The sequence below is a fragment of the Somniosus microcephalus genome, chromosome 17 (assembly GCF_052327205.1).
Source record: "Somniosus microcephalus isolate GS21.2 chromosome 17, FLI_Smic_1.0, whole genome shotgun sequence".
NCBI lineage: Eukaryota > Metazoa > Chordata > Chondrichthyes > Squaliformes > Somniosidae > Somniosus > Somniosus microcephalus.
The window spans coordinates 26,726,203-26,751,226 of NC_141003.1; the positions used below are offsets into that span (position 1 = coordinate 26,726,203).

General features: G+C 45.9%; 1 protein-coding gene and 1 pseudogene across 5 annotated transcripts in view; both read left to right on the forward strand.

The window, feature by feature from the left end:
• The window catches only part of rerg (RAS-like, estrogen-regulated, growth inhibitor), a 135,617-nt gene that overhangs the window by 54,426 nt on the left and 56,167 nt on the right, over positions 1 to 25,024 (forward strand). The gene's annotated exons all lie outside the window — the stretch shown is intronic.
• LOC147105591 (uncharacterized) lies at positions 9,182 to 16,730 on the forward strand (annotated as a pseudogene).

The window sequence follows — 25,024 nt, forward strand, 5'->3', positions numbered from 1 at the left end:
TGTTATCCATGGATAGTTAGCATGACTAGACCACAAGCTGAGAATAACTTGCCCTTTTAAAACAATACAATAATTTAACTGTGGAAATAATATTTGTACAGATCTTTCCCTGACCACTAAATCAGCATTGTGTTGTGTTAATCATGAGGTCCTTGTACATTTTTGCTCAGGAGGGTTATACTGTATTATGGTTTATCCAGTTTGTACATTTATTGCCCTTACTAGAAATTCTCCACATGAATCTGCAGATTTTTCTGTTAACTACTCACCATTTTGCAGCCCTTGCAACTTGAAACCTGCTAGATTCAGGCAACTAATAGTGACAACGCATAAATGGCAGGCAACTGAAATGTCACTGTTCCTATTAGTTTAACTGCTGTTAAGAACTTTTTATAAAGCTTTTCCTCTCCCAAAACACGTGCTGACTATTCCCACCAGGCCTGTATATCTTTTTATTTGCAAATCATAGAACCATAAAGGTTTACAACACGTGGCTGTGATACTCTTTGCTCAAGCAATCCAAAACTAATCCCGCTACCCTGTTCTCTTCCCCATATCCCAATAGCTTCATCTGTTTCAAATACTTTTACAGTTTTCCCTTAAATTATGCAGTCGTTCCTGCCTGAGCCATCCCCTGTGGCAATGTATTCCATGCTCTAACAACACTCTGTAAAGAAAATGCTCCTGACCTCTCTCCTCGCTCTCAATCATAAGTTTAAATTGATGACCCTTCATCATTGACTCCCCGACCGGAGGAAATAGCCTTTCCCTATTCACTCTATCAAAATGCTTCATCATTTTAAAAACCTCTATTAATGTGTGTCAGTGGTAGCACTCTTGCCTCTCAGTCAGAAGGTCATGATTCCAAGGCCCACTCCAGAGACCTGAGCACATAATTTAGGCTGACACTTCCGTGCATTGCCAAAGGTTCCATCTTTCAGATGAACTGTTAAACCTTGCCCCCTCCAGCCCTCTCAGGTGGGTGTAAAAGATCCCGCGGTACTATTTGACGAGAGCAGGGGCGTTCTCCCAATGATGGTTGACACTTCTCCTTCAGTCAGTGTCACTAAAACAAATTATCTGCTCATTTATCTTATTGCTGTTTGTGGGCCCTAGCTGTTTGCAAATTGGCTGCCGTTTCCTTGCATTACAATAGTGACTGCGCTTCAAATATACTCCATTGGTTACAAAGTGCTTTGGCGCATCATGAGATCATGAAAAGGGCTCGTTTAAATGCAAGCTCTTTCTTTATATCTCCTCATAGCCTCTGCTCAGAACTATAGGGGTAGAAATTCAGTTGGTTAGCGCCTCCCGTTAGCGCCGGGGGGAGGGGCACTAACGGGGCGCTAAGGGGTTAGCAACCGGGCGCGGCGAATGCAGCAATGCCCGCGAACTTCAGTGCTGGTTTAGCGCTGGTGCTCTTACTGCCTGGGCCTCTAGCGCCTCGCAGATCGTGACGTCATAAAGTGCGTAGCGCCCTGTTATCGCCCCAGATGTGAAAGTGCCACCTGCCCCCTGCTGTATCGCCGGGCGTGAACAACAGCAGGAAGAGGAGGCGCTGTCGACTCGACTGGCCGCTTGGGGAGTGCTAATTAAAGGGAATGGTTTTCAGGTAGGCCAACCTTTTATTATTTGCACCAGTCTGGTGCCTGCTCCAAGTTTTTGACGTTTCATTGCTGCAAGATGTCCAAGCCCTCCACTTTGTGAGAGTGTTTGGGGCTGTAACAGCAGTCGCGCAGGTTGCCTTGCAACGCAGAACTGCCGACAAGTAGGTTGTGCACCAGCATTGGCCCTTCCCTTTAAGCGAGGGAAGCAGCCTCTGATGCTGTTAGCAATGTGCTCCAAATTGTTCAGCGTTCAGCCGCGACCGCCCCGCTCTTGGATTTTAGCGTCCTAAGAGAAGTGGTGTGCGCTTCATTTCGCGCTCACTTCCCTCTTGGAGCCCAAAGCTGAATTTCCCGGCAGGAGAGAATCATTAGCGCCTGGCGCTACTTTTTCCACTTGATTAAAGTTAGCGCCCCAACTGAATTTCTAGCCTATAGTTTCTCATTCCTGGAATCGCCGTCGTGAGTCTACATTGTATGCTGTCTATGGCTTTAATGCCCTTTACTTTTTTATTCTCGTATTCTGTGTCACTATTTATAAATTTCAATGGCCCGGAATTTGCGGTTGTACTGACAGCAAAACTGTCAGTGTTATTCCAACTGTGAATCTGACAGCAACTTCTGGAGTTTGCACATGTGCAGCTAGACACAAGAATCCAGAAGTTGCTGTCAGTCATTCCCTGCTCCTCCACAGGGCGCGCTGTTGAACTCCCCAGAGTTGGCAATCAATTGAAATCACTGAACTGACGAGGACTTAAGCTTTTACACTGGAATATTGCTCTTAAAAACCCCTGAAAAAGTTAAAAATAACAACAGAAAATGCTGGAAATACTCAGCAGGCCAGGCAGCATCCGTGGAGAGAGAAACAGAGTTAACGTTTCAGGTCTGGGACCCTTCATCAGAACTGGAAAAAGCTGGAGATGTAACAGATATTAAGCAGGTGCACAGATGGGGGGGGGGTGGGGGTTAGGAGGAGAGGAAGAAATAGAAAGAACATCCTGTACTTTTGTAAGAGGCAGGAAAGATAAAATGTTGCAAATGGGAATTGCAAAAATCATACTGCATGAAAAATGGGGGCAGGGATAATTATCTGAAATTGTTGAACTCAATGTTGAGTCCGGCAGGCTGCAAAGTGCCCAATCGAAAGATGAGGTGCTGTTCCTCGAGCTTACGTTGAGCTTCATTGGAACAATGTAATAGCCCGAGGACAGAGAGATCCGAGTGGGAGTGAAGCGGTGAATTAAAGTGACAGGCGACCGGAAGCTCAGGGTCACCCGTACAGACTGAACGGAGGTGTTCCGCAAAGCGGTCGCCCAATCTGCGTTTGGTCTCCCCAATGTAGAGGAGACCGCATCGTGAGCAGCGAATACAGTATATTAAATTGCAAGAAGTACAAGTAAATCGCTGTTTCACCTGGAAGGGGTGTTTGGGGCCCTGGACAGTGGGAAGGGAGAAGGGAAAAGGGCATGTGTTGCATCTCCTGCGCTTGCACGGGAAGGTGCCAGGTGAAGGAGCAGGGCTGTTGGGGGTGATTGAGGATTGGACCAGGGTGTCGCAGAGGGAGTGGTCCCTTCGGAATGCTGAAAGGGGAGGTGAGGGGAAGATGTGTTTGGTGGTGGGATCACGTTGGAGGTGGCGGAATGGCAGAGGATGATCCGTTGAATGTGGAGGCTGGTGGGGTGAAAGGTGAGGACAAGGGGAACCCTATCGTGATTCTGGGAGGGAGGGGCAGGGGTGAGAGCAGAAGTGCGGGAAATAGAACGGAAAAAGTTAAGCCTTGTTGCATGAGGTGTAACTGGGTTTTTAATGGTGTACTGAGTCATAATTATTGCTGAACAATTGCTCTGGCCCTGAAATATTAATTTTATATTTGTGCAATGTCAAATTTTTCCATTATGATAAAAATTACCATTTAAAAAAAAAAATTTTTTTAGAAAATTTTTGTTTTATGATATTTCAGCTTCTACCTTAATCCCATGTGTATGTCCCAATCTTTATTTCAGTCTCTGTAAAAATGATTAAAAAGTGAAGGAAAATCAATGCATTTTACTTCCTGGTTTGCTGTCTGTGAGAATTCTTCAATATGATTGGCTGCTTAGCCAGCTTGATGACATCATTGTTGCTGGACGGTGGAGATCCCCTAGACTAGGCAGCAGATTCAAATTAATGTTGGGAGAGGTGAAATCGACACCACAGAGATTGTAGGCAGCTTTCCTCAAGGGCAGCAGTGAGCGCTATCACTTCGCCACTGACCACAAAATCCGGGCCAAATAGTATTTTGGCCTTTTTGCGGCTTTATCTACCTACACTCAAACTTCCCAAGAATTATGTATTTGATCCCCTAGGTTTCTCTGTTCTTCTGCACTCTTCAGTGTCTTTCTATTAACTGTATAATACCAGTCCTTTTTCTGCATTACCTCACACTTATGCAAATTAAATTGCACTTACCACCTGACTGCCCATTCTGTTAACCTGTCTATGTCTTCTTGAAGTATTTCACAATCCTCTTCACTGTTTGCCAAACCTGCTAATTTTCTGTTGTCAGCAAATTTGTTAATTGTGTTCTCTGTTCACAAGTTCGAACAAAAGTGGACCCAGCACCACCCCATGGGTCACACCACTTCCAACCCTTCTCTAGTCTGAGCAACAGCATTTACCCTAACTCTTGGTTTCCAGTCTGTCAACCGATGATCTCTCCATACTGCTACATTACTTCATACCATATGCTTGAGTTTATCTAACAAGACTGTTGTGAGGCCATTTCTAAACACCTTCTGAAAAACCAGATACACTACATCTACTGCATCCCCTTTATCTATCCATTCGGTCACTTCTTCAAAAAACTTTAAAATGTTCACTATTTTATCTCAAATTATAGATTCTGAGAGTTCACCCAAAGTAGTTTACAGACTAACTGGTCTGTAGTTAGCCAGTTTATCCTCCCTCTCTCATTGAGCAATGTTTGCTACATTGGGTACTCTCCAGTCACACAGCACAATTTGCATATTTAAAAAGGATTGCAAAATGGTGGCCAGAGCCCCTGCTGTCTCCTCTCTGACTTTTCTCAACAGCCCAGGGTTCATGCCACCAGGGCCTGGTAACTTATCTACCTTGAGTTGTTAGTTTTTTCAAAACCAATTTCTTTTCTACATATAGATCTGAACAATTGTTCCATTCCCTCCTCCAGTACACTTACATTCCAATGTCCATTATCATTTGTAAAAATTGATGCAAAATATTTATTTTCTATCTCCACCATATTTTTTTTTATTAGTTCATGGGATCTGGGCGTCGTTGCAACCTCCACAATTAGACTCTCTAACAGAACTCAAGGTAGATAAGTCACCAGGCCTCCTAGTTTGTCAGGGGGCTGGGAACTTAAGTGTGGCCCAGAACAGAGAGAAACAAAGCTGGAAGTGCAAGTTAGAAAAGTAGTCAGCAAAACTAGTAGGGAGCAGAAACAAAGGTCAACAGTAAAGAGGGTCAAAGTGCCGAAAGATATTAAACAGGCAAAGTTGAAGGCGTTTTATCTAAATGCATGTAGCATTCGCAACAAGGTAGATGAATTAATGGCACAAGTAGAAGTAAATGGGTATGATGTAACTGCCATTACAGAGACATGGTTGCAGGGTAACCAAAGCTGGGAACTGAATGTTCCAGGGTACTCAACATTTAGGAAGGACAGACAAAAAGGAAAAGGAGGTAGCGTAGCGCTGTTAATAAGGGATGAGATCGGTATGGTAGAGTTAAAAGATCTTAGCTCGGTAGATCGTGACGTAGAACTGGAATCAGTTTGGGTGGAGCTAAGAAACAGCAAAGGGCGGAAAACATTGGTGGGAGTTGTGTATAGGCCACCAAACAGTAGTGGTAATGTAGGGCACAGTATCAATCAAGAAATTAGAAGTGCATGTAACAAGGGCAATACGGTAATCATGGGGGACTTTAATCTACATATTGACTCAGCAAATCAAATTACCACTAATAGTGTGGAGGACAAATTCTTGGAATGCATGCAAGATGGTTTCCTGGATCAGTATGTGGAGGAACCAACCAGGGAACAGGCTATTCTGGATCTGGTACTGTGTAATGAGAAAGGGCTAATCAATAATCTTGTGGTAAAGGGGCCTTTAGGGACAAGTGACCATAATATGATTGAATTTTACATTAAGTTTGAGAGTGATGTAGTCCAATCTGAAACTAAGGTCTTCAATCTAAACAGAGGAAACAACAAGGGTATGAAGGACAAGTTGGCCATGGTAGATTGGAAGACTACACTAAAAGGTATGAAGGTGGACATACAATGGCTAACATTCAAGGAAATAATGCATCATTTGCAACAAACATATATTCTTCTAGGGCATAAAAACCCAAAAGGAAAAGTGATCCAACCATGGCTAACAAAAGAAATTAAAGCTAGTATTAAGTCAAAGGAGGAAGCTTATAAAGTTGCCAGAAAAAGCGGTCAGCCTGAGGATTGGGATCTTTTTAGAAATCAGCAAAGGGGGACCAAGAAATTGATAAAGGGAAAATGGAATATGAGCAGAAACTAGCGAAAAATAGAAAAACGGATTGTAAAAGCTTCTATAGGTATGTGAAAAGGAAAAGACTGGCGAAGGTAAATGTAGGTCCTTTACAGTCAGAGACAGGAGAATTTATAATGGGGAATGAGGAAATGGCAGAGAAATTAAATAAATACTTTATTTCTGTCTTCACGGAGGAAGACACAAAAAACCTCCCAGAAATACGAGAAAACCAAGGGTATGGCGAGAATGAGGAACTTAAAGAAATTATTATTAGTAAAAAAAACAGTACTAGCAAAATCAGTGGGACTAAAAGTTGGTAAATCCCAAGGACCGGATGACCTACATCCTAGGTTTTTGAAAGAGGTGGCCATTGGGATAGTGGACGGATTGGTTGTCGTCTTCCAAAATTCTATAGATTCGGGGACGGTTCCTGCAGATTGGAGGATAGCAAATGTAACCACGCTATTTAAGAAAGGAGAGAGAGAGAAAACGGGGAACTACAGACCTGTTAGCCTCACATCAGTAGTTGGGAAAATGCTGGAATCTATTATAAAGGATGCAATAACTGGGCACTTAGAAACTAATAGTAAGATTGGGCAGAGTCAACATGGATTTATGAAAGGGAAATCCTGTTTGACAAACCTATTGGAGTTCTTTGAGGATTTAACTAGTGGAGTAGACAAAGGGGAACTGGTAGATGTGGTGTATCTGGATTTTCAGAAGGCCTTTGATAAGGTCCCACACAAGAGGTTGGTGAACAAAATTAGGGCACATGGAATTGGGGGTAATATACTAGCATGGATTGAGAATTGGTTAACAGACAGAAAACAAAGAGTAGGGATAAACGGGTCTTTTTCAGGATGGCAGACTGTGACTAGTGGGGTACCGTAAGGATCGGTGCCTGGGCCCCAGCTATTCACAATCTATATCAATGATTTGGATGAGGGGACTAAATGTAACATTTCCAAATTTGCTGATGATACAAAGCTAGGTGGCAGTGTCAGTTGTGAAGAGGATTTGAAGAGACTTCAAGGGTATCTCGACAGGCTCAGTGAGTGGGCGAGAACATGGCAGATGGAATATAATGTGGATAAATGTGAAGTTATCCACTTTGGTAGAAAAAACAGAAAGGCAGACTATTTCCTAAATGGTGAAAGATTGGGGAATGCAGATGCTCAAAGGGACCTGGGTGTCCTTGTACATGAGTCACTGAAAGTGAATGTGCAGATGAAGCAAACCATTAGTAAGGCAAATGGTATGCTGGCCTTCATTACAAGAGGATTTGAGTACAGGAGTAAAGCCTTACTCCAATTATATAGGGCCTTGGTGAGACCACACCTGGAGTACTGTGTACAATTTTGGTCTCCTTACCTAAGGAAGGATATGCTTGCCATAGAGGGAGTGCAACGGAGGTTCACGGGATTGATTCCTGGGATGGTGGGACTGTCGTATGAGAAGAGATTGAGTAAACTAGGTCTGTATTCTTTTGAATTCAGAAGAATGAGAGGGGATCTCATTGAAGCATACAGAATTATTACAGGGCTTAATGGGGTGGATGCTGGCCTTGGCTGGGGAGTCTAGAACCAGCGGCCACAGCCTCAAGATAAAGGGTTGGCCATTCAGGATTGAGATGAGAAGAAATTTCTTCACAAAGAGGGTGTGAATCTTTGGAATTCTCTACCCCAGAGGGCTGTGGATGCTCAGTCATTGGGTATATTCAAAACATAAGTCGATAGATTTCTGACTAGTAAAGGCATCAAGAGATATGGCGATAGGGCCGGTGAATGGAGTTGAGGCAGAAGATCAGCCATGATCTCATTGAATGGAGGAGCAGGCTCAAAGGGCCGAATGGCTTACTCCTGTTCCTATTTCTTATGTTCTTATGTTCTCCTTCATTTCTTAATGGCCCTACCCTCTCTTTAACTATTTTACTTTTTATATTGGCTGTGCTGGTTGAAGGTCAATCATCACAGCCCCAGGACATTGCTGCAGTGTCCTAGGCCCAACCATCTTCAGCTGCTTCATCAATGACCTTGCCTCCAACATAAGGTCAGAAATGGGGATGTTCGCTGTTGACTGCACAGTGTTCAGCGCCATTCACAACTTCTGAGATAATGAAGCAGTCCATGCCCGCATTCAACAAGACCTGGACGACGTTCAGGCTTGGGCTGGTAAGTGGCAGGTAACATTCACGCCACAGAAGTGCCAGGCAATGACTATCTCTAACAAGCGAGAGTCTAGTCACCTCCCCTTGACATTCAATGGCATTACCATCGCCGAATCCCCCACTATCAACATCCTGGGGGCACCATTAACCAGAAACTTAACTGGACCAGCCACATAAATAATGTGGCAATAAGAGCAGGTCAGAGGCTAGGTATTCTGCGGCGAGTGTCTCACCTCCTGACTCCCCAAAGCCTTTCCACCATCTACAAGGCACAAGTAAGGAGTGATGCAATACTCTCCACTTGCCTGGATGAGTGCAGCTCCAACAACACTGAAGAAGCTCGACACCATCCAGGACAAAGCAGCCCACTTGATTGTCACCCCATCCACCACCTTAAATATTCACTCCCTCCACCACCGGCGTACTGTGGCTGCAGTGTGTACCATCTACAAGATGCACTGCAGCAACTCGCCAAGGCTTCTTCGATAGCACCTCCCAAACTCGCGACCTCTCCACCTAGAAGGACAAGGGCAGCAGGCGCATGGGAACATCAACACCTCCAAGTTCCCCTCCAAGCCACACACCATCCTGACTTAGAAGTATATCGCCAATCCTTCATCGTCGCTGAGTCAAAATCCTGGAACTCCCTCCCTAACAGCACTGTGGGAGTACCTTCACCACACGGACTGCAGCGGTTCAAGAAGGCGGCTCACCACCACCTTCTCGAGGGCAACTAGGGATGGGCAATAAATGCTGGCCTTACCAGCGACGCCCACATCCCATAAACGAATTAAAAAAAAATATTGTTATAAAAATCCTTACTATTTCCTTTTATATTTTCCACTCTTTCTGCTATTCCCTTTTAACCCATTCTAACCTCCCTTTTCATCTCCATAATAGACTTTCTATATTCCTCATGATTATCTATTGTAGTGTTATTCCTAATGTTATCATATGCCTCACTTTTAAATTTTAGTTCGGTTTTAACTTCTCTATTTATCCATGGAACTCCATTCTTTGACGTATCCCCTTTTTTTTGCCTTATTAGGAACATCTTTATTTTCTACTTTATGCATCTCATATTTGAAGATTTCCCACTGCTGATTTACTGACCTGTTTGCTAAATTTTTTGCCCAGTTTCTCCAAATCCTTCCTTATCTCTCTGAACGTTGTCTTTTTCCAGTCCAGCACCCTTATCTTTGGTTCTTCATTGTCCTTTCCCATTCTTACATTGGACCTAACTATGCTGTGGTCACTGTGCACATTTAATCTGTGCTGTTTTTAGTATCAGCCACAGATATTCTTGAATAGAGTTGATTTATTCAATGGTCTGTAACTGGTAGTAACTATTTATTTCAGTAGAGATGATGCAAAAGGTGCAGTGATGATGATAAAATAATTGACCTTTGATCAGTCTATATAAGAATTATATTGACACAGGCGGTGAGGCATCAATAACCTTGCCTCAGGCTTATCTGCTCTATTCTGTGCTGAGAATCTCAGTATGATAGAGCGCTAGGATGTGGGATCATACAGTTCCCCATGCAGCGAATTCTGAATTCTTGAACATGCCATCAAGGGAGATGCAGAACAGAGCATAAAGTTTCTGTACCGGGAGGGAGGGACGATCAGTGTACAGGAAACTCTCGATTTACCGGCACCTAAATAACCAGAAATCTCTGTTAACCGGCAAAATTCAGGAGTAGGTTCAGGTAAGTTTTACTTCATATTAGTGGCAGTTCCTGGATCTGTGGCTGTGTAACTGGGGTTCCTGCACTTGTTGCTAAGCAGCAGGGACGCATGGTCTGTGGCCGGAGTTTCTGCACATGGGAAGCCTGGATTTGTTGCTGTGTACGGAGCTCTCGTACCTTTTAACTATACCTCTCTGTAATCCGGACTTTTTGTTAAACCGGCACCACGCCGGTCCCGTCGGTGCCGGATAATAAAGAGTTTCCTGTACAAGTCTTCAGAGGCCAGCATCACACACCTCCCAGTAACTATTTCACGAGCAGCAATATCAGAGGCCGGGGAGAAGAGTAATGCATCGTGTGTGTATGTGTTCAGGGAGGGAATGAAAAGGGAGAAAACTAATTTAAAAAATATTCAAAAGGCTTGCCAATTGGCAACAGGCACATATTGAGAGTCTAATGAAATAGTCTGTCAAACAGTATTGCACAAATCCCCAAACAGTATTACTTGTTTCTGATCTTTCATGTGCTTCAGAGCTACAGGGTGAATCCTCTGATTGGATTATTCAATGCAGGGGGTGCAACATTTGTGCTAGATTTTGACAGTGAGAAGTGTTTATTTTAAATGGCGTTTTTGAAAGCGTATGATTTGACTGTGGGCTGCAAGGACTTTCTGGACTTTGTGTTCAGAAGCTTTGCTGATTCTAAGTGCTGTCCTGAGGAATGCCGTGTGGAGTCAGTTGCACTTGGAGCTGGAGTAGAGGGGAAGTGGAACTTGACACAGTCAGGATCAGGAACCCAGTGAGGGCACATTCCAGGCAGCAAGAATATGGCTCAAATACAACATCAGCCTGATGCAGGATAAGTAAAACTTGTTTTAATAATAATAATAATAATCAACTTTATTGTCATTGTTAGTGCACAAGTGCAGTACAACGAAATGTAGGCTTGTGGCTCCCGAGAGTGTACATTTAGATTAAGACATTTAAACATTCAACATTCATTTGGCTTGTAATACATTAACATAAACATAACCATAATAAAGTGCATTGGCAGATGTGCAGGCTTTAGAGTTTATTTGTGGAGTTCAGTAGGATGACAGCCCTGGGAAAGAAGCTGTTCCTAAATCTGGTCGTTCGGGTGCGAATGCATCTGTAGCGTCTCCCAGATGGCAGGAGGGCGAACAGATTGTGGCTGGGGTGGGTAGGGTCTTTGATGATGGTCCGTGACCTCCGTAACCAGTTGTTACTTATTTTACCCAATAAATATCCAGATCTTAAAATGATCCCTAATGAGTTTTCATTGACTTTTCACTTCTAACTTGACACTGTTGCCAACCTGTGAGGTTTACTAGAACCTTGCTATTTCTGCGATGCTTGCAGCATTTGGCTCTGTCAGGGAAATTGCTATGATTCCGCACTGTTGGTGCCGAGGTTTACCCATCAGGAGTGTAGAGTGGAAAATCTCTCAAAAGTATTTAATTGACTGTGTCTTGGGACATCCTGAAATCGTGAAAGATGCTATATAAATACAAGTCTTTCTTTATGATTGTCCTCCCAGAGATGTTAGGCAGCAGGTTTGGTGTGCACAATGGCAAAACTTTCAACCAGGTTTAAATCAAGCCTCAAAAGACTGGCCATTATCTTGGAGAGTTCTCCATCACCTATAAGCCTGTCAGACCTGGTATCTGTGCCACTCACTCCTCCAGGTTCGTTCCTCTGAAGTAAACCATGTAATGGAAATATTGTGTAAATAAATTTCATTCCAGTAAAAGAAATTATATGCTCCCAATTATTCTATGTCACTGCTACTTGGATGCTGGTGGCAATTGAACAGCTCCCGTGAGAACCCATAGAGCTACTGATAGTTACACAAGGATGATACGGTTTTACTGTAACCTGAATCTGGAACTCCTGACAGTGTTGAGCTAAAAATTGAATGAAGCCATGCAGTACTGAGGGAGCGCTACACTGTTGGAAGTTCCGTCTTTCGGGTGAGATGTTAAACCGAGGCCCCATTGGCCCGCTCAGGTGGACATAAAAGATCCCATGACACTATTTCGAAGAAGAACAGGGGAGTTCTCCCTGGTGTCCGGGCCAATATTTATCCCTCAACCAACATCACTAAAACAGGTTATCTGGTCATTATCTATCACATTGCTGTTTTTGGAATCTTGCTGTGTGCAAATTGGCTGCTGCGCTTTCTACATTACAACAGTGACTGCACTTAAAAAGTACTTCTTTGGCTGTAAAGCACTTTGGGACATCCTAAGGTCGTGAAAGATGCTGTATAAATGCAAGTCTTTCTTTCTTTATACAATAAGCTGCTTTCCTGTTGGGCAAACCTTGCACATTTTTCTACTCCTGTAAAGTGTTGCTGGAAAGACAGCGTACTCTCCAAATAAAGGTTTATTTATAGTACATGCTCGATCACACTAAAGTTACTGATGCAGGACTTCCTCTCTAGCGCCTTCACCTGACGCTTGATCATGTTTTGAGCATTGTAGCTCTGTGAAGAGGAGCACAGAATTTGCCGAGTGACATGAGGTCAGTGACATGCGCTGGCTGCGTGCGGAATCAAAAGTATAATTTTTATGTGAGAAATTGCCAAATATAGTGAAAGACTCACAAATAAAATTTAAAAAATCTGTTCACAATTTATTTTATCGGTGTTGAGAATGAGTGTAAGGCTTACATTTCACTGACCCATTTCATAACTAGTGTTGGTGGCAGTAGACCCACTAATACTATGAATATGTCACATCAGTATCCTGGTAAATCAAATACATTAAAGCAATGTGTGTTTATAATTTAAGATTGGCAATAGCTATGTCCCTTCCATAGATACTGTCTAACTCTGACTGGGATTAATGTCTTATTGAATCTAAGCCAGGGCTGTGCCAATTAGCAACTCACAGAATCATACCTTTCAGCCAATGTCCCAGACTCCTCCATCACCATCTCTGGGTATGTCCTGTCCCACTGGCAGGACAGGCCCACCAGAGGAGGTGGCACAGTGGTATACAGTCAGGAGGGAGTGGCACTGGGAGTTCTCAACATTGACTCTGGACCCCATAAAGTCTCATGGCTTCAGGTCAAGCATGGGCAAGGAAACCTCCTGCTAATTACCACCTACCGCCCTCCCTCAGCTGATGAATCAGTACTCCTCCATGTCGAGCACCACTTGGAAGAAACACTGAGAGTAGCAAGGGCACAGAATGTACTCTGGGTGGGGGACTTCAATGTCCATCACCAAGAGTGGCTCGGTAGCACCACTACTGGCCGAGTCCTGAAGGATATAGTTGCCAGACTAGGCCTGTGGCAGGTGGTGAGAGAACCAACACGAGGGAAAAACCTACTTGACCTCGTCCTCGGCAATCGACCTCTCGCAGATGCATCTATCCATGACAGCATTGGTAGCAGTGACCACCACACAGTCCTTGTGAAGACGAAGTCCCGTCTTGTTGTGTTGCACTACCACTGTGCTAAATGGGATAGATTCAGAACAGATCTGGGCATCCATGAGGCTCTGTGGCCTATCAGCAGCAGCAGGTTTGTACTCCATCACAATCTGCAGCCTCATGGCCCAGCATATCCCTCACTCTACCATTACCATCAAGCCAGGGGACCAACCCTGGTTCAATGAGGAGTGTAGAAGAGCATGCCAGGAGCAGCACCAGGGGTACCTAAAAATGCAGTGCCAACCTGGGGAAACTGCAACACAGGACTACATGCATGCTAAACAGCGGAAGCAGCATGCTATAGACAGAGCTAAGCAATCCCACAATCAACAGATCAGATCAAAGCTCTGCAGTCCTGCCACATCCAGTCGTGAATGGTGGTGGACAATTAAACAACTAACGGGAGGAGGAGGCTCCATGAATATCCCCATCCACAAAGATGGCAGAGCGCAGCACGTGAGTGCAAAATATAAGGCAACCATCTTAAGGCAGAAGGGCTGAGTGGATGATCCATATCGCCCTCCTCCTGATGTCCCCACCATCACAGAAGCCAGTCTTCAGCCAATTAGCTTCACTCGATGTGATATCAAGAAACGGCTGAGCGCACTGGATACAGCAAAGGCTATGGGTCCCGACAGCATCCCGGCTGTCATGCTGAAGACTTGTGCTCCAGAACTAACCGCGCCTCTAGCCAAGCTGTTCCAGTACAGCTACAACATTGGCAACTACCCGACAATGTGGAAAACGGCCCAGGTATGTCCTGTCCACAAAAAGCAGGACAAATCCAATCTGGCCAATTACCGCCCCATCAATCTACTCTCAATCATCAGCAAAGTGACGGAAGGTGTCATTGATAGTGCTAACAAGCTGCACTTACTCACCAATAACCTGCTCACTGATGCTCAGTTTGGGTTCTGCCAGGACCACTCGGCTCCAGACCTCATTACAGCCTTGGTCCAAACATGGACAAAAGTGCTGAATTCCAAGGTGAGGTAAGAGTGACTGCCCTCGACATCAAGGCAGCATTTAACTGAGTGTGTCATCAAGGAGCTCTAGTAAAACTGAAGTCAATGGGAATCAGGGGGAAAACTCTCCATCGGGTAGAGTCATACCTAACACAAAGGAGGATGGTTGTGGTCGTTGGAGGTAAATCATCACAGCCCCAGAACATCGCTGCAGGAGTTCCTCAGGGCAGTGTCCTAGGCCCAACCATCTTCAGCTGCTTCATCAATGGCCTTCCATCCATCATAAGGTCAGAAGTGGGGATGTTCCCTGATGACTGCACAGCATTCAGTTCCATTTACAACTCCTCAGATAATGACGCAGTCCATGCCCGCATGCAGCAAGACCTGGATGACATTCAGGCTTGGGCTGATAAGTGGCGGGTAACATTCACGCTACACAAGTGCCAGGAAATGACTATCTCCAACAAGAGAGAGTCTAACCACCAGCCCTTGACATTCGATGGCATTATCATCGCCGAATCCCCCGCCATCTACATCCTGGGGGGTCACCATTGAGCAGAGACTTAACTGGACCAGCCACATAAATACTGTGGCCACAAGAGCAGGTCAGAGGCTGGGTGTTCTGCGGTGAGTGTCTCACCTCCTGACTCCCCAAAGCCTTTCCACCATCTACAAGGCACAAGTCAGGAGTGTGATGGAATACTCTCCACTTGCCTGGATGAGTGCAGCTACAACAACACTCAAGAAGCTCAACACCATCCAGGACAAAGCAGCCCACTTGATCGGCGCCCCATCCATCACCTTAAACATTCACTCCCTCCACCACCGGCGTACCGTGGCTGTAGTGTGTACCATCTCCATCACTGCAGCAACTCACCAAGGCTTCTTCGACAGCACCTCCCAAACCCGCGACCTCTTCCACCTAGAAGGACAAGGGCGGCAGGCACATGGGAATGCCACCACCTCCAAGTTTCCCTCGAAGTTACACACCATCCTGACTTGGAAATATATCGCCGATCCTTCATTGTCGCTGGGTCAAAATCCTGGAACTCCCTCCCTAACAGCACTGTGGGAGTACCTTCACCACACGGACTGCAGCGGTTCAAGGCGGCGGCTCAAGGGCAATTATTGATAGGCAATAAATGCTGTCCTTGCCAGTGACGCCCACATCCCAGGAACAAATTTAAAAAAAGCCAATGAAATGACAACTTAAATCAGCTAGTATGGCATCTTCATTATTGTATTGTGCATGTTTGATTTCTTATTTCTGATTCCCTTTCTGATTCACTTATTCAGAGGGCCCTGGAAACTGGTGTAATTGTGCAATAAATATTGATATGGAATATACATCAGGTACAGTGTTTCCCACTAATTAACTATTGATTATCAATGGGAGTGATTGCCACTTCATTAAGGACAGCACTATGTATTAACCTGGCTGTTGGTATCTGTGCTCCGAGGTGCAAAAGAAACCCCGAACTGAATGAATCTGCTGTTCTCCAGGGGCAAGTCTTTAGACTTGGCGTTTCCGGTGCGGAGCCTTGCTCGATGGCTGGGCAGGTCGGACAGTTGGGCATGGAAATTAGCAATCAGAAAACTAAAAGGAGCACAGATCAAGCACAGAGGTCAGAGGACTCGGTCTCTGTCCCTCCACGTGTTCCAGCTATTTTAATAACAGCCACACCCGATAGTCCGATTTTAGCCCTAACCCATAAAACTTACCCCATGGTAATAAGAACTTGGCATAGAATATCCTACTAATCAACTGTAGTGGAGCTGCCAGCGATCAACTGCTACTCCTTACTTTGACTGTCATTAAGGACTTGAAATCCACCAAAAACCAATCGGGGAATAAATCTACCTCCTTACAGCTGTGTATCTACAAGGCAATGAGTTCAAATTTAATTGTTCTGCAACACACAAACATAATGAATTCAGTCCTTTAAAAACACCACCATAACAGCTCCACAGATTGTTGACATCACGTATGGCTAATATTTCTGTATGATTAGTTCCATGCTAACATAAAGCTAGTGACTCATGAGAGAACAGAGACCTGTAAAATCGATCTGAAAGTATTAGTTAGAAAAAAGCAGTGTTGTCTGCCGATTTCCTCATGTTCAAATCCCTCCATTACCTCTCTATCTCTGTAGCCTCCTCCAGCCCTACAACCCACCAAAAACTCTACGGCCTAGAAATTCAGTGGGCTGCGCCACCTGTTAGCGCCCTAAGAAGGCACTTAGTGGGTTGTACGCCACTGGCCATGCCTCCCGCTAAATTTAGCGGGACGCTAATGGCAGCGCTAGCCGTTAGCGCTGCGCCACTACCGATGACGTCATCGGTGTGCGCAGCGCCCCGCTACCGCCCTGATCATGAAATTTAGTAGCACTCCCTGCTTTAACGCCGGTCGCAATTTGCGACCGGTTCAGGGGGGCCTACCCCCGGCGGTAGAGGTGCTGAGGTGCGGGGCGGCCATTTTTTTTGCTGGCCACCTGCCAGCACACCTCCGCGCTGCCATCCCCGGCCTCCTGAGCCCCCCCCCCCCGCAGAGTGCCGGCTGTGTCCCAAGAGCCTGGCACTTCTCCTTGGTGCCGGGCTCTTTTGCCGGCACTCGCGCTCTTTGAGCGCGCTGCAGCAGGCCCCTCCCCTTTAAGAAGGGGAGGAAGGCCTGCAGTACCACAGCGCGCCGTGCCGCAGCGTGTGGTGCTGCGGCACGTTGCGCTGCGATCTTCAGTTGCAGCGCCCCAAGTGGGATGCGGGGCGCCTCGAGTAGCGCCGCGCTTCCCTCTGGGGCGCTGAAAGTGAATTTGCAGCAGGCGACTACTTCCGGGGCGGTACTTCCGGTGCCCTGGCGAGGCTGGCACCCCAAATGGGGCGCCACTGAATTTCTAGGCCCACGTTCTTCCAACTCTGGCCTCTTTTGCATCACCCACTTCCTTTGCCCCACCATTGGCAGCTGTGCCTTCAGCCGTCTAGGACCTAAGCTCTGGAACTCCCTCCCTAAACCCCTCTGCCTCTCCACCTCTCCCTCCTTTTAAGACTCTGCTAAAATCTATCTCTTTGACCAAGCGTTTGGTCACCTGCCCTAATGTCTCCTTCTTTGGCATGGTTTCTATGTAAGTCTGATTACGCTGCTATATTACAGGCGCTATATAGATGTAAGTTGCTGCTGTTGTTGAGTCCTATTTCCCACATACAGTATTTAAAGTGCACTGGCTGGTTTAAGAGTTCGAGAAGTGCAATTGTTCTCTTTTCTAGTGCTGACTGCGTTAGATCCTCTCCACTCAGCATGTGAAGTGTTAAACTGCATCCATGTTCACGGCATGGGAGGCCACAGTGGCGTCTCACAGTCATCATTGGGCCTGGCACCAGTGTGTTCAAGTATTTTTCTCCTGGTTGGTACTCTGCCAGACGTCAAGCTGGTTTTACTGAAGTGGACTGTTCGTGTGTTTTATCTTGACACATGAAGGAATGAAAAATAATCCACAAGTAGGCCAAAGTTCAGCTGTTTTCGTTGTACTTGCTCCAGGCAGATACAGGAAATATTAACAGAAAGAGTTGTAATCAATTAAAAATTCTGATATTTACTTGCTTATGAAGGGGGGATAAATGACCTCTTGTGCATCCCCGATTATCATCGCTCCACCATTGGTCATGCTGTCAGCTGTCTAGGCCCTAAGCGCGGGAATTCTCTTCCTGAACCTCTCCATCTCTTTATCTTTCTCTCGCTTCTCCTTTAAGACGCTTCTTAAAACCGACCTCTTTCACCAAGCTTTTGGTCACTTGTCCTAATATCTCCTTATATGGCTTGGTGTCAAATTTTGTTTGATAACACTCCTATGAAGCACCTTGGGACACTTTACTATGTTAAAGGTGCTATATACTGTAAATGCAAGTTCTTCTTGTTGCTGCTTTTTATTCTCAGTGCAATTTTTGATCACTTTTTGTTCTTTCTCTGTATCATGGCCGCGATGTTCTCGATCGATGCGGCTTGGGAGTGGGTCAGGTGGCTTTCGGGTTCCAGCCCCGCCCCCAACTACATCCGGCCCACAGACTTGATTTTACGTCAATTGGCCCTGTGGGCTTGCCGGCCAATTAAAATGAAGCTGGTCAGATGACGTCATTTGATGACGCGTCATCTGCCAGTTTTCTTAAAGGGATCACGCACAATTTTTTTTTGACTGCTGATTTCTCCGTGTTTGACAGCATTGAGGTGCTGCAAACACTGACAGTCACTGTACAAAGGGGAGCTCTTGCACCCAGGCTCTCCAGTGACTCCCTCCTCCATAGGCTAGAACAGATGGCAGCTGCAGGTGAGGTTACAGAAGTGATCTCTCATTGGTGAGAGAGGTTCTCCCAATGAGGTGGGACTAGACATCCAATTCAAAACTTGTTACCTACAGAAAAGTCTAAATGCATTAAAAATGAATTTCCCAACATTTTCTTACCTCTGAAACTCACCAGTGCGCCATTGAATCTTTCACACCATTTCTGCAACTGTCATCAATGCAGGAACATTACAGCAGACTCACAACACACCACACTTACCTGGCGTGGTGTCTGGACGTCAGGAAGCCCGAGGCAGAAGTGTCAGAATTGAAAAAGAGCCTGTTCACAACCTTTAACAGCCAGTTACGTGGCTATAATCCTGTTCCCGCCGCTAGGTGTCGGGTCCATGTGCAAATCGGGAAACTGACACTTGGGAAGATTGATTGGAGGCGGGTTGACAGCAGGTTTCCTGCCCACTGTCAATCTTGGCGATTTTGCCAGCTGTCCCGCCTCCAAACCTGCCCCCTGAGTGCTGGCAAAATTCCGGCCCATGTGCCTTCACTGGCCAAGAGGACAAGTTCTAGATCTAATCCTGGCCTGCCTGACTTTTAAAATTTTTTCCTTTATGCTGCATGGTTGAGATTAGGAATTCCCTGAATGGGGTTTTGCAGTCGGGAATCTGTGACCCTCCACCATGGTGCACTTTGCTACCCTGTGTTGTTTTTAAAAGAAAATGACGTTCGGGAAACTAGACTGAAAACTCTGAACCCTGTTTCTAAAACACTGACTCAATAGTTAAATGATGAGTTTCTAAACACAGGCTGGTGAATATAGAGAGAGGAACCCAAGCTGTAATCATAACAGTTCTCTAGAGGAAAAAACATTTAATTAAAGCAAGCCACCAATCTTTTAATCTCAGGTTTTCCTGCGCTTCCCCACAGTTTAAAACCAAAATAGAAAATCTATGTGGTTCATTTAAACATTACTGTGAGGAGTTGCGTGTTTGGCCAATGGGTGTGGGATATTTATAAAATCATGGTAACATGCTAAGATTTGCAATTATTTTAACACAGGATGCTAACGTCAGCTTTTAAATAGAGATACAAACAATAACTATTAAAACTAAATATTTGCTTTCTCTGGGAACAAAGTTTCCATTCAGATACTTACTGCCAAATCATTGATGCAGCGAGAGGATGAAACTGGGACAGATTCATATTCATGTAATCTTCTTTACTGCGCTGATCGCTGTGTTTTAATAGGTGTGATTTAAGGAATCAAGTATTTTTAGAATTTACTAAAATCGTCCTACTTATTTAAAGCTGATTTAACAATAATGGATGGATTTTCATAAGCCTGTTCTGTCTGTCATCCAGCACCTGCTATTGGAATGGCAACACTGAGCTGCAGTGGGGATTAAAAACCAGGGGTGGGTGTTCTATGACTGAGATCATGTGAGGAATTCGGGGTGAATTGTTGCAGTTAAAATCATAGCTCTACATTGTAACCTGTAATGTATGAAGTTACTTATATAGTTGCACACTAGGGCAAATTGAGCAATCCCATGCTCCCAGTGGGGAGCCTTGCTCAACATGGGCATGGATCGGAGAAAGGGATACTACACTGTGTTGCCAATTCTCCAACCTGTTCAATGAGACTCTCCTTTGGCAGTGCAGGATCGCTGAATAAGCCAGAATGTGTAGAGACTGCTTTCTTTGACTGCGTGCTACCTATATATACTAATAGAATGTTTGGTCTCTGTATGAATGTAGTGCTTCTGCTTCCTGATCTGTCCCTGTCAGCCACATGGTATTATCAGACATATGCTTAGCAATCAGATCCCACCGCCAAAGGAAAGGTGATGATCATGAAGGGTGTGATCATTGGTCATGTCTCTGCCATGTCTTCTTTGCTGACTTTGCATTGCTTCTGGTGAATGGACTCCTTGCCCTTGCTTCCTCAGTTGATTTTCTTTTTAATGGTGACTGTCCTGCCCAGCCTGCCCTGAGTCTGTAACATCACATCTTCTGACCTGACCCAAATCTTTAGCCTCTCTACTGGCACTAGCCTGTTCTGCAGCAATGACTCTTCCAGTTTGACCCAACTCTGGAGAAGTCCCCTCATGACCCATGCGCTATCTCACAGGAGACCTACTACTCTATTTAATTTTTGCTTGTCCGGGTGAGGAATGTGTGAACTGGGAAACTGAACATCAGCTGAAGGCGGTAGTTTCGCACCACTTCAGTTTGATCCCACATGGAGTGTAATTCCAGTGCGGTGTCGAATCTGGTTTACAAGGAATTCAGGGAGTCTGTTGGACCTCCTGTGAACTTCTAAACTCTACCCAACTTCAGTTTAGATGTTTAGAGCAGAAATTCTTACCTTTCCACATTCAAGAAATCTGCATTTTTAAAAGGACTGTGCTCCTTCTAGGCTGCATAGACCTCTCTCTTATACCAAACATTCAATGTTCTGGCCAGGCTGGAGCCAAAAAATGCAAACATGGTTCTGACTGACTGGAACTCCAACTGCATCTGCAGGCCTCAGACTGGTAGCTGCAGTGTAGATGCACTCTTATAGCGTCCATTTGATCCATCAAAGCTCCCCTCTTCACAGACCATGTACAAACTGCTCTATTATAATTCTACCTGTTTATTTAATTCCTTGAGAAACAGTCCCATATAAATGCTGCCCAAGGTAATCAAACTAAACAATCTATTTATCCCCACACCTCCACTATCCAATTCTCTGACCGCTGCCCTCCCCAGATGACAGATGCCACCTCCTCTACTTCCAGCAGCTTGGGCAGCCTTGTATCCCATGGAGTATTTGATCATTGGAATTGGGGCATTCCTCTGCTTCTAATTTATATTAATGACTTCGATTCTGAAACTCAATGAAAACTTGTCAAATTCACAAACAACAAGGAAGGGAAATTGAATCTGAGGAGGCAGATTGGACACTACAAAATGAGTTAGAAAAAAATTTGAATGGGTAAACTAGTAGCAGATTCAATGTAATATGGACAAGTACAAAGTATGCACATTAGGAAGAAAGAATGGGTACTGTATATACTCCATTAATGGATTAAGTCAAAAGAAATCTAGGCCTAGAAATTGGGTATAGCCCCGCTTGGGGCGTTAGAATTGGCGCTGCGCAAAGTTTATAGCCAGATGCAACTTGTCGCCACCTCGCGCGATATTGGGTTGCAGCGCCCCTAAAGGTGATTGAGGCGCTAAATCAGGCACTGCACGCTACTCTTAAGGCGCTAACCTGGCGGCGCAACCCAATTTCGCAGCGGCGGGGCGCAGCAACGGTGCTGTCAATAATCACTTTCCCTGAGACACACTGGCGCTGGCCAGCTCTTAAAGGGGCAGGTCAATTGGCATCACCAGACACACTCACTGCCTTGTAGGCCTTCAAAGCGGTGGGAGCCTACCTGTGGCGCACCAGCCTAGCAAGACATGGAAAGGGTGAGGCAGAGGGTGGAACGCCTCACTGATGGGGCATTGGATGCTTTGGTTGGCACAGTGGAATCAAGGCCAAAGAAAATGGTCGGAATGTGATTTATGTTTTGGACAGTCTCCCGGGTGTGAGAGTCAGTTATGTGTCAGTGTATTAGTTTTGCTTTCTGTTGCCATAGCTTTCTCATGTTTGAAGGAACCACATTTTGTGTAATGAAACACTTTCTTCATTTACAATGGCCATGCCTGCTATTTACATGCATCTTGCCCTTCACAGGCTTGGGGTTATCAGACCAGTTCCATTCCTGTTCTTGGAATGGCAGCAAGCATTCCGTGAGAGGGGCCTAGAAGCTACTTCTGATCAGCCTCTGACGCGCAGCCTGAGAAGAGCCGCTCGCGTAGAAGTTCAGGCCAGCAGACATCTTCTCAGCCACCGACAGAGATGTCCTGCACCTTATCTGAGGCTGCAGATCTGGCTGAAGCAGCTGGCACAGCTCAGTCACCACCTCCTCTCTAAATCGCAGCCTTCTGACACACTGCTCCTCCGGCATGTTCATGTAGGAAACTGCTGTCGGAAAACCCTGCCAGCGTTAGGTCTGCTGTGGCGACGTCTGTTCGCCCTCCTCTGTCTGGCCATGCCCGCCCCCCTCTCCCAGCATCTCAGTGCCCTTTCCAGATGATTCAGCAGCAGGACGTTCCCCTCCAATGCAGCCCCCATAATAAGTGCCCACAGGAAGGTTCCCCGTTGTCAAGGCTCACCAACAGCAAGGTGATGGTCAGAAGGCTGAAGATCGTCTGCCTGCGCTGGCTCTGTGGTCAAATGGCTCTCAGTGTGCAGCTCAGCAAGTCTTTGTAGCTCTCGAGGAAGTTGTGCTCCAAAAATGGCTGCCGCTTTTAAACCACACCAGTCCCCCTTAAATAACGCTCCTCCAGCCCGAGAGCGAGTTGGTAAGGTTCCAGCAAGCTGTCACTATTAGCGCCAGGCGGAACGGAGGGGGGCGCCACTCAGTTTCTGGTCCGGGGTGCCAAAAAGGCGTTGCACACTGAAATGACGTCATGATCTGCCTGCACCTGCAAGCGGGCGCTAAGATTTAGCACCGGTGCTAAAACCCACTCAATATAGCAAGAGGCGCTGGGTTCACTGCGCATGGGCGAAAATTGGCTAACGCCCCACTTCTCGGCCTCTTTAGGCGCTAATCGCTGGCGCAACCAACTGAATTTCTCCCCCCTAGTGTTTAATAGACTTGATGCTGATTTGCAATCACTCCAGAGCAACAACCAGCAAAGCAAATACAATACTGAGTTACAAAGACAAAATAATAAAGCACCAGTCAGTGGAAGTCATGACCAAACTGTATCTATCTCTCTTCTATCTTAAGCAGTCCCTCGGAACCGAGGAGGACTTGCTTCCACATTAAAAATGAGTTTGCATGTGACTGATGAGTCCAATGCGGGACCTACAGTCTCTGTCACAGGTGGGGCAGACGGTGGTTGAAGGGGCGGGTGGGTGGGGTGCTTGGGTTGACGTGCGCTCCTTGCGCTGCCTGCGCTTGGCTTCCGCTTGCTCCCAGCGAAGAGACTTGAGGTGTTTGGCGCCTTCCCGGATGCTTCTCCTCCACTTTGTGTGGTCTTGGGCCAGGGATTTCCAGGTGTTGGTGGGGATGTTGCACTTTTTCAAGGAGGCTTTGAGGGTGTCCTTGAAGCGTTTCCTCTGCCCACCTGGGGCTCTCTTGCCGTGCCGGAGCTCCAAGTAGAGCGCTTGTTTTGGGAGTCTCGTATCGGGCATGCGGACAGTGTGGGGATGTTGGCCTGAGCAAGAACACTGATGTTGGTGCGCCTATCCTGCCAGTGGATTTGCAGGATCTTGCGGAGGCAGCGTTGGTGGTACCTCTCCAGTGCTTTGATGGTCCATGTCTCTGAGGCATACAGCAGGGCGGGTATCACTGCTGCTCTGTAGACCATGAGCTTAGTGCCAGGTTTGAGGTCCTGGTTTTCAAACACTCTCTTCCTCAGGCGACTGAAGGCTGCACTGGCACACTGAAGGCGGTGTTGGACTTCGTCGTTGATGCCTGCCTTTGTTGACAGTAGGCTCCCGAGGTATGGAAAATAGTCCATGTTGTCCAAGGCCTTGTTGTGGATTTTGATAATCGGGGGGCAGTACTGTGTGGCGGGGACAGGTTGGTAGAGGATCTTTGTCTTACGGTTGTTTAGTGTAAGGCCCATGCTCTCGTACGCTTCGGTGAAGGTGTTGACGATGGTTTGGAGTTCGACCTCCGAGTGAGCGCAGACGCAAGCGCAGATCTTCCTTGCTGCAATGCTCCATCTCACCCTCAGTAAGCTCCCCACTGGAGTGGAGCTAATTTACAGAACAAACGGGAAACTGTTCAACCTCCGTCGCCTCCAGTCTAGATCCAAGGTCGTCCCATCCTCTGTCGTCGAATTACAGTATGCAGACCAAACTGTATATAGTGCTCTGGTCAGACTGTACCTTGAGTACTGTGTCCACTTCTGGTTACTGAGACAGAAAAAGGACATTCAGACCCTAGAGGAAGGTCAGGAAAGAGCCACAGTGCCCGAGGACTGAGGTAGAAGGAAAGACTGGAACTTTTCAACCCTGAATGGTAGCTACTGAGTGGTAACCTTACTGAAGTCTACAAGATTCTAAATGATAAGGATAAGGTGGATCTGGAACACTACACAAACCATGGCACAGGTTTAAACTATTAAAAAATATATACTTGGCATTTTGCCAGAAATTATTTCTTCTCACAGAGTGATTGGCACATGAAATAGATCTCTGTGTAGGTTAATAGAGAACTAAACCTCAGGATCATTTAAAGAAGAGTTGGTTGCTGTGATGGGAGAACTGTAGGATCTTCCTGGA